The sequence below is a fragment of the Heteronotia binoei genome, chromosome 12 (genome assembly GCF_032191835.1).
Source record: "Heteronotia binoei isolate CCM8104 ecotype False Entrance Well chromosome 12, APGP_CSIRO_Hbin_v1, whole genome shotgun sequence".
Lineage (NCBI taxonomy): Eukaryota > Metazoa > Chordata > Lepidosauria > Squamata > Gekkonidae > Heteronotia > Heteronotia binoei.
The window spans coordinates 35,328,551-35,338,605 of record NC_083234.1 but is presented as its reverse complement, the minus strand read 5'-3'; positions in this window follow the sequence as shown (position 1 = coordinate 35,338,605).

The window sequence follows — 10,055 nt, the reverse complement described above, 5'->3', positions numbered from 1 at the left end:
TGAGCTACACCGCAGTTTAGCTGGGGAAGGGTCGAGGCTGATTTCCAGACTATAGTTCTCCTGGAGAAAACAGCTGATTTGGAGGTGGACTGTAAAGCATTATAGCCGGCCAAAGCCCCTCCCTTCCCAGGCTCCATCCCCCAAATCTCCAAGAATTTTTCAATGCAGAATTAGGAAGAAATTAAACTTCCTCTGCTATCGCTATTTTCCTGACCTGAAAGGCCCCCAGGAAACCAATGTTTGCTTCCACTGGAGAAACAGATGTATTATCCCCCCCCCCGTACTCAGGCAAATAGGTGCTCCCCTGAGGTCATTTCAGGTCTGAAAAATGTGCCAGAGGATGATCTAAGCCCTCTGTACCCACATGCCATGGCCCTGATTCAAATCATGCCTACACCTGCCCGGGAAACATCCCAAAAGATGCTGATGACCTGATCATGAGGAAATATCCGGGGTCGGAGTATACTCCGTGCCACCAGTGGTGGACTGGGTCTAAAAATACTGGTTGCCAGGAGACATAGGGGGCCCACCCACAACTATAAGGCTATCATTTAATTTGTATAAGGAATAAATAAAATTTTCAAAAAAAATACATAAGTGAAAAAAGGTACAATTAAAACTTTTGCGAAATAAATGTATATATATTTAGTAATTACAGTGCACATATATTGTACATATTACTGGCAGTATTTAGTAGATACTAAATGTAAATACAGGTTGCATTTTCTCCAGGGGAGCTGATCTCTGACAACTGGAGATAAGTTGTAAAAGAGGGAGATCCCCATGCCCCACCTGGAGGCTGGCAACCCTAAATACAATGTAAATTTTAACTGCATTACAGTAATAATATTGGAACTTCTATTATATTTTCAAGCTACTAAAAGCATCATTAACATTTTAAACATATTGTCTAATGTTTAAGAGGGGCCCACTTGCCATTTGGCAAGCTGACACTGGCCAGTCCACCACTGCCCAGGGAAAATGTTGTGTAATTAGTCAGTGGCTTATAAATGAGATTTCTTTGCTTGTCACTCCCTCCAATATCCAGAAGATGGTGGTAGTGTGTCACTGCTTTCTCATTACTGAGGGAAGAATGCTCTCATATACTAAAAATAGCTCAACCGTATTATTAGTTTGGTCACTCTGTGCTTTTTAAAGCAGCTACACACTGTCTGAGTGCTCCGTGGGACCTTTTTGGCACAGCTGTGTGATGTACTTCATCTGGAAATGACGATACTGCAAGAAAAACTGAGGCTCAAACCTGATCCAGATGCTCCAGGCAGCTTTTGACAAAAGCTGTGGATTTTTTGCACTTCTAAGTTTGTATTAAAGTAGAAGATCCTGGGCTAGGGTTGCCAGGTCCAACTAAAGAAATATCTGGGGACTTTGGGAGTGGAGCCAAGAGACTTTGGGGGTGGAGCTGAGAAAGAATGTGACAAGCATGATTGAACTCCAAAGGGAGTTTGGGCGATTACATTGTAGATGACTGGGGAAGGCAATGGCAAACCACCCCATAAAAAAGTCTGCCGTGAAAACATTGTGAAAGCAACATCACCCCAGAGTCGAAAATGACTGGTGCTTGCAAAGGGGGCTTTTTACCTTTAAATGCCATCCCTCCATTTGGAATAATGAAGGATAGGGGCATCTTCTTTTGGGGCTCCTAGAATTGGACCCCCTTGTCCAATATTTTTCAAACTTGGAGGGTGTTTTGAGGAGAGGCACCAGATGCTATGCTAATAGTAGGTGCAGCTGCATAACAATCCCTGGATGAGCTCCACCACCTATTTTTCTACAAAACGACCCTTTGTTTTACGTTTCTTAGGGTTCCATAGAGTGTTATGCCAGTCCCAGCTGCCTCCCCTTGTATAGCTAGGGGTGACAGGATTTATGGGATAACCAGGATTTGGAGGAGTCAGCAGGACTGTGTGAGTACCCACATTCTTCATAGAGAGGAGCAGAGTTTTAAGAGTAGCCAGGGTTTTGTAGTGGACCATAAGGATTTGGTAGACTGCCAGAGGTGTGCATCAGTTAAACAGGTCGGTTTCCTGTAGAGGAGTCAGGCTTGTTTGGGGAGGATTCATGCATTTGGAGAAGGTCCAGTGCTCTGGAGGAGCCATAAGACATGGTTTGGGGGATATTAGGCATGTTTCTGAAAATGTCAGAATCTTGCACATAGGCAGAGGAGGGAGGGGAGGCGCCAGATCTGATGGTGGAGGAGCCAGGTTTATTTGCGGAGGATTCAAGCACTCTCTGGAGATGGTCATGTATTCTGGAGGTATAAGACATGATATGAGGGACATTATGGATGTTTTTGAATAAGTCAGAATCTTCCAAGAAGGCAGGGTTGCGTAGGTAAACAGGGCTGAAGTAGGGGTAGTTCTCTGTAGGGAAACCAGGTTTGACTGGGGAGGAACCAGGTCTGTTTGGGGAGGACTCATGCCCTCTTGGAAAGAAGTCACTCATTTCAGAACTCTCAGGAGTGTTTTCAAAGAGGTCGATCTTTTTGCCAAAGGATTGGTGTTTGTTAGAACCAAGGCTGATGGTGGATAAATCACGGTTGCGTGAAGTAGGTTTCCAGGATGAAGAAGTAGGTTTGCTGGAACCAACCCTTGTTTTTCTAGAAGAAAGCCTCTGGTGAGACCTAAACCTGGACTTTGGTTTTCTGGAAAGGGATTCATCAGTCAGCAGCAGAATAAATAGGATTGCTATCCAGCAGGTCACCAGCCACGTTCTCATGATGGTTATTCTGTAAAACAAAACAATAAGGAACTGTTTTAAATAATACCTTGATATTAATCATTATCACACATGCTGCTTAGACATTCTAAGTCAATCTAGCCAGCAGATATATTTCCATTTATTTTACTCTTGTTCAGTATTACTCTACCCATCTATAGATTATTGCCAAATGTTGGTGTTTTCAGTATATATTTTTCACTTGATCCAGTTTTAAGGCATCCAGTCTAGAAGACCACTCTTGCAGAAAGAGTTCTGTTCTTTAACACCTTTTTTTTTTAAGTGCTGAATGGAAAATGCGGGGGGGGGGGTGGAGAGGGAGAAAGACTAGCCTCAGCACACACCAAAAAAAAAAAAGCAGGATTTTACACTCTAACTGGGAAACCTGCAGGCTGTCTAGAAGCTGCTTATATCAGTATTGTAGCCAGGCCAATGGTACAAAAACACAACACAGTTATAATTACTGGCGTATTAACACGTGTAAAGAACAATTTATAAATCAATAAGTATAATTCATTGGATATGAATCTCTTACATTCCAAATGTGCATACTGTACTCTTTCATAAACAACTGACTTGTCGGGAAGTTGTTAGAAGCGGAAGCCAAAGTCCATGCTTAGATACTTAAAATCCACTGTACTCTTGAACATTCCAAATGAGGGGGAAATATCCCTTCTCTTTTTGCCAGTGGAAAAGAAGGTAAGAACCCCACCAGTTCAGAATCTGATAACGTGGATGCAGGCTGGAACTGGCCATTTCACTGTGGAGCTTTGTCAGATATTTATATTGGGGTATTATTCAGTGCTGTACATTTTACAATTCTTCTCAAAGTCTGACGAATCAAAAAGCTGGCTCCTCCTAGGACGATAATACCCCGATATGAATATCCAGCAAAGCTCCACAGTGAAATGGCTGGTTCCAGCTTGCAGCCCCATTATCGGATTCTGAACTGGTGGGGTTCTTACCTTCTTTTCCACTGACGCAAAGAGAAGGGATTTTTATCCCCATTTGGAATGTTCAAAGTATCTAAGCATGGACTTTGGCTTCCACTTCTAACAGCTTCCTGAAAAGTCAATTGTTTATGAAAGAGTGCAGTATTTACGTTTGGAATATATGAGGCTCATATCCAATGAATTATACTTTTGATTTATAAATTGTTGTTTATACATGTTAATATGTCAGTAATTATAGCTGTGTTGTGTTTTTCTATTGTTTTCCACATCATTACACAGCCAGTTTGGTGTAGTGGTTAAGTGCGTGGACTCTTATCTGGGAGAACCGGGTTTGATTCCCCACTCCTCCACTTGTACCTGCTGGAATGGCCTTGGGCTAGCCATAGCTCTGGCAGAAGTTGTTCTTGAAAGGGCAGCTGCTGTGAGAGCCCTCTCAGCCCCACCCACCTCACAGGGTGTCTGTTGTGGGGGGAGAAGATATAGGAGATTGTAAGCCACTCTGAGTCTCTGATTCAGGGAGAAGGGCAGGGTATAAATCTGCAATTCTTCTTCCTCTTTTTGGCTTTCTTAGTCCAATGGTACAGGCAGACCAGAAGTGAGATTGGTCTCTTATAAAACATAAAACCAATAAGGGTCCCCTAGTGATGAATGGCATCTAGTAAAGTATATCCAAGTGAAGAAGACAAAGGAGTATTTGGAGTATTTTTTTTAAAATGGCACAAACTACTAGCAGGCCTAGTATGCAAAACTGGGATCACAAGTCGGCTGAGAAAATGAGCAGCTAGGTGTTAGGAGGAAGGTCTGTAACAAAAGCACAGTCTGAGACATTTGATGACTCTGGGCCCTTACCTGGAAAGCTCAGGCAAGCCCAGTCTCATTAGATCTCAGATGCTATGCATAGCCGTTTCTAGCAAGCACTTGGTTAGGAGACCTCCTTGGAATACCAGGACTTGGGAAGTGGGGCTAGGCTTTACTCAGCCATCTCCATGAATATCCTCCATGCCCCCAGTAGGGGTAAGTCTCCAGTGGTCACCCTAACTTCCAGGTGCACAAACACACACACACACAAACATGCATATAACAATACAAAAATACTCCCCCAAAAAAGTGCTGCATCTGTAGCTGCACTGGGAGACCATGAAGATCAAACATACATTCTATACAGTGCTTCATGATGACCACAACCAATCTTGGAAGTTCTGGAGCAGATATCATGAAGACATGAAGTACTCAAGAGATCATGAGGTAACTACCCTGTGTCTGCCAGACCCTTCCTATCTACACTACGCATGGTGTTCGGAAGCAGTTAAAAGAAACTTCACTTCTTCCTCCCCCTCCTCCCATAATGTTAAGATGCATGGATACATAATTAAGCTAATGAACAAGAGATTCAGAGCAGACCAAAGAAAAAACTCCTTCATACAACATATCATTGACTTGCGGATTTCACTACCATGAGATACGATGATGACTTCCTGTTTAGATGGTTTTGAGAGGAGATAACATAAAGTCAGGAAGGATAGGTTTGTCAGAGGCTATGAACCATAATGATCAAGTGACAACTCCATTTTCAGAGATTGTTTACTTCTCAGTTGCAATTGCTATGGTCCTCATGGAGCTATGTGTTGCTGGCCCTCTCAGATGTCCAGTTGGCCACTGGGGAAAACAGAATCCTGGACTATATAAACCATTGGTCTGATCTGGTAGAGTTCCTCCTATGTTCTCATGACCATAAGCATTTTCAGACACTTGATTTTAGCACACCAACCACACATAATAGGAGGGTGCACCATCTACAACCCATCCAATATATGAGTCAACATTTTGTGTGAATCCAGCTGTGGTACACATAAACAAAGCACTGGATTTTTGATGGGCAGTAAGTGGTATGCATTCATGTCAAAAAGTGACACAAAAAAGTAAACACGTATTTCAAGTGCATGATGGATATCAGGCACTCCCGTTATATGTAGTTGGCATACCACAATTAGATGTCTGAAAAGGACTTCAGTGAGCAAAGTTAAGCCTCTGTAGACTTAGATCACCAAGAGCAGCAGGAACAAAAGTCTCTGATTCTTTTCTGAGCAGAGGAATCCAGCTACTCATTGGCCCAGATCTTGGCACTCCCACTACCCTGAATCCAAACAGAACCTGAAGGGTGAAACATTAAGAAGCAAGAGCAGACTAGAAACCTCGAACAAGGACCACCTGAGAGGACTCTCTAGCATGGTGGACAAGCTTAGGTGCCTTCTTTCCTAAAATATGAGATAGTCTAACTGGACAGAGTAAGTACTGGACTTGGGATTTTCAGCCTGCAAAACAGTTCTCTTCTGCTGGGCTGCTGCCAGTCCCCAGACACAATGCTTTGCTTATGTTGCTGTTATGCAATGCATAATGCCAGAAGAACTGAGAAAAGTGCTGGAAAAGCAGACCCCCTCCAACAGAGGATCAGTGGGATGTTGTGGTTCTCAGTGCTCCGTTGACCAACCACTTAACAGTTGCCAAAGGTCTGCAGTAACATTTTATGCTTACGTAATATTTTATGCCTTGGCTGTTATACCAGCTGGTACCTGGAAGAAGGTTCCCAAACATCCCTAAAGTGGAGATAATTCCTAAGAGAGAGTGAACATGCCAAGGAATAATTGCTGCTGATTGTATAATTCCTAAGAAGAAAGTGAGAACCTGCCAGGAAATAATTGCAAAAACATCTTATACAAGCATAGATGGGAGGGGCTTTAATGGACCATGGGTCTGAGTCAGTATAAGGCAGCTTCACTTATGACTACTAGAATCCCAGGCAAATATTTCAAACACAGAATGCAGAAGTCTTTGAATGAAAACCAGCAAGGAGTGACCATGCCATGTATGCATCCCAAACAGTGCCCAGCAAACAACCAATAGTAAAAATGTTATAAACTTCTATAATATTTATTTTTATATAAACTTCTATTAGCATCCTAAATAGGTCTGGCTAGCCTGATCTCAGCAAGAGCTTGGAAGCTATGCAGGGTTGCCTGTGGTTAGTACTCAGAGGTAGGCCCGTAGCTACAGGGGGCAGGGAGGGACCAGGCTACTCTATTTAGCACCCCCTTCCCTCTGTAGGGCCCTTCCGTTGGACCCGAGAAAAATGGAGGGAGAGAGAACAAAAGAGAGAGAGAGACCGCAAGGGGAACAGCGAGAGAGCAGCAGAGAGAGAGAGATAGAGCAAGGGAGAGAGCGAAAGAGCAGCACAGAGAGAGAGAGAGAAACTGCAAAAGGGCAGCAGAGAGAGAGAGGGAGAGAGCAAGAGCAGCAGAGAGAGAGAGTGCAACAGCAAGAGGGAGAGAGAGCAACTGCGAGAGAGGAACAGAGAGAGAGAGAGAACCTGGGGCCCAATCAGAAATGAACAGTCCACAGGAGAGAAGACACACTGTAAAAAAACAAACCCACCCCACCCCCTCACCCCATTTTTTATTCATTAAGGTGTCAAGCACATGACAGAACTATCCCCCTCCCCCTTTTTTCCCTGGGGGGGGGTGAGAGAGAGCTGGGGCCGGGAGGACTGGCTGCTGGAGGGAAGAAGCAGCCAAGCCCTGAGCCCCCCCACCAACAATTTTTTTTTGTCTCCCACTCACCTCCACCCAAACTTTTCTGGCTACGTGGCTGGTCAGAGAAGTGACCACTAAGGAACACTGGGGTTGCTATGCAGAGGAAACCACCTCTGCTCATTTCTTGCATTAAAAACCCATGGCACAGTTATTGTTCAAACTTCTGTTTATATATTATATTGCATTATAAATGTATGTTTGGTATGGAGAAAAAGGACAGACAGAGCTCTCTATGCCAGTCCCAAACACTACACACCCCTTCCCATACCCATATAATCAGACCATTTCATGGGACATTTTGAGACAATAGTAAAGAATGTTAATATGCGCTCAGAGCATGCTCTCCAACATTGGAGAACTGAAAGCAAGGGCACTGTCATTCCTTCATTAGTTACCAGGATAAGTCGCTATAAAGTCACCCAAATGTTGGAGATCATTTATAACAAGAAAATGAGAATCTGTCAAGGAATAATTGCAATTTGTCTTGTATAATATGAGGAGTACCAGTTCCCCAGCCCTAGAGAATTAACGAAGCTACCTTATACAGAATCAAACCATCAGTCCATCAAGGTCAGGTTTGTCTGCTCAGACTGGCAGCAGCACTCCAAGGTCTCAGACACAGGTCTTTCTCACAGTTTACTGCCTGGTCCTTTTTAACTTAAAATGTCAGGGAGCTTCCACTTGTAAGGCTCTCCCACTGAACCACAACACTTCCAAATAAAAGTAGGGGGATTCCATCATCCATGAAACCCTATTCTCACATCAAGCATTACTCTCTGACATTCTTCTCTGCTTGCTGTGCATTGGACATTTTCTATGCAATGGCATTTCTTGTAGTGACTTCTAAAACAGTGGTGATATCAACAAACTGTGCACACCAATTTCCTTCTTCTAAAGCTTAATTGCTTCCTTCCAACACTGTTTCCTCAATAGAACAGACGTTTAAATAATAATTGTGTGTCATCAAGTATCTCTAAAGCTTAGAAATACATTCCATTGTGTTTCCTGTGAATTATTTCCTAGTAAATGTGTTTAGATTACAGCTTTTATCTCACAGTGGAGAACTCAAACATTTGGCAACATTTCCTGTCTCAGGATCAAACCACATACATATGATGCTGGGGATGGATGCCCTAATACTGAAAAACATAACTGAGCATCAAAAGCAGCTATAAAGGCAGGGAGACCATATAGATTACAACTGTGGCTGTGGGGAAGGGGGTTAATTGATTCCTTCCAACACTGTTCTCTCCATCCAAACTGTCATCTTGCCCACATTTTAAAACCTGAAACTTAACATATCCATAAGTGTTTGTTTCTAATCAGCAGAGCAAGGGAGAACATATGGGGTGAAACTGGAAGAGAAGAGAGGTCAGTCCAGTGCAAATACTGATGAAGCCATATCAATACATATAAACATTATTCCTTATGCATTCCTACTCACATCCTCTCAACCGGCAGGCCACGCACTGTTTGGCAGTACTGCAAAAACTGGAGAACCCCTACACGCACAGTGGCCGCTGGGCGATGCAGCCCTGAAGCTACTGCTGCTTTGTCTCCGAAGTTCTTGTTGTGAGAGCTCTCCTTTCAAGGCTATTGGATTTGCCACAGTCAGCCTGCAGTTCTTGCCTCTCAATTCAGACTCACCACCCCCCTCACTTTGGATGTTGCCTAATGTACTATTGACACACCCATGAGTATTGCGCAAGCTGTTCTTCGATAGTTTACACGGGCCCACTCTCCAGCAGTTTCATTTCCTTGTTTCCCGTATATTTTTCAGTTTTTCTCCTGTTGACCTTAAACGACATCTGCATTCCTTGAAATATCCCAGGCTATCTGGATATGCTTCATTTTATTTAACATTTCATTTCCAATTGATTTCACGGCAGAAGAAGGGGTTTTTTAAAAAAATATCTCCAAAACTTTCTCCAAAGAAAAAAAAAAGATAGATACATGGATACAAATGATGTCAGGGGTGTGTGGCATATGTATATGAGTTATGCAAATAAGTTGTGCTAATGAGCTCCAGCGCCTCTTTTTCTACAAAAACGATCCCTGACTGCAAAACAATGTTATAGAAGCCTAGTTGGGTGGGGCTGTGGCTCAGTGGCAGAGCATCTGCTTGGCATGCAGAAGATTTCAGGTTCAATTCCCAGCATCTCCAAGTTAAAAGATCCAGCAGTTGGTGATGTAAAAGACATCTGCCTGAGTCATTGAAGAGCTGCTGCCAGTCTGAGTAGATAATACTCATAGGTACCTGCCGATCCAGATTGAACAAAAGGTCTGATTCAGTATAAGGCAGCTTCATGTGTTCATATGTTAATAATGGGTATGGCTAATGTAATCCCAGGCAAATGTTTCAAACACAGAATGCTGAAATCTTTGAATGGAAACCAGCAAGGAGGGAGCATGTCATGTTTGCATCCCAAACATTGCCCAGCAGACAACCAATAGTAAAAATGTTATAAACTTCTGTAATATTTATTTTTTTATATAAACTTCTATTAGCATCCTGAATAGATCTGGCTAGCCTGATCTCAACTAGAGCTTGGAAGCTACGCAGGGTTGACTGTGGTTAGTACTCAAGAGGAGTGACCTCTAAGGAACAGTGGGGTTGCTGTGCAGAGGAAACCACTTCTACTCGTTTCTTGCCTTAAAGATCCATGGCACATAGCTATTGTTCAAACTTCTATTTATCTATTTAAAACATTATAAATTTATGTTTGGTGTAGAGAAAGAGAATAGACAGAACTCTCCATGCCTTCCCCCAGCCACTACG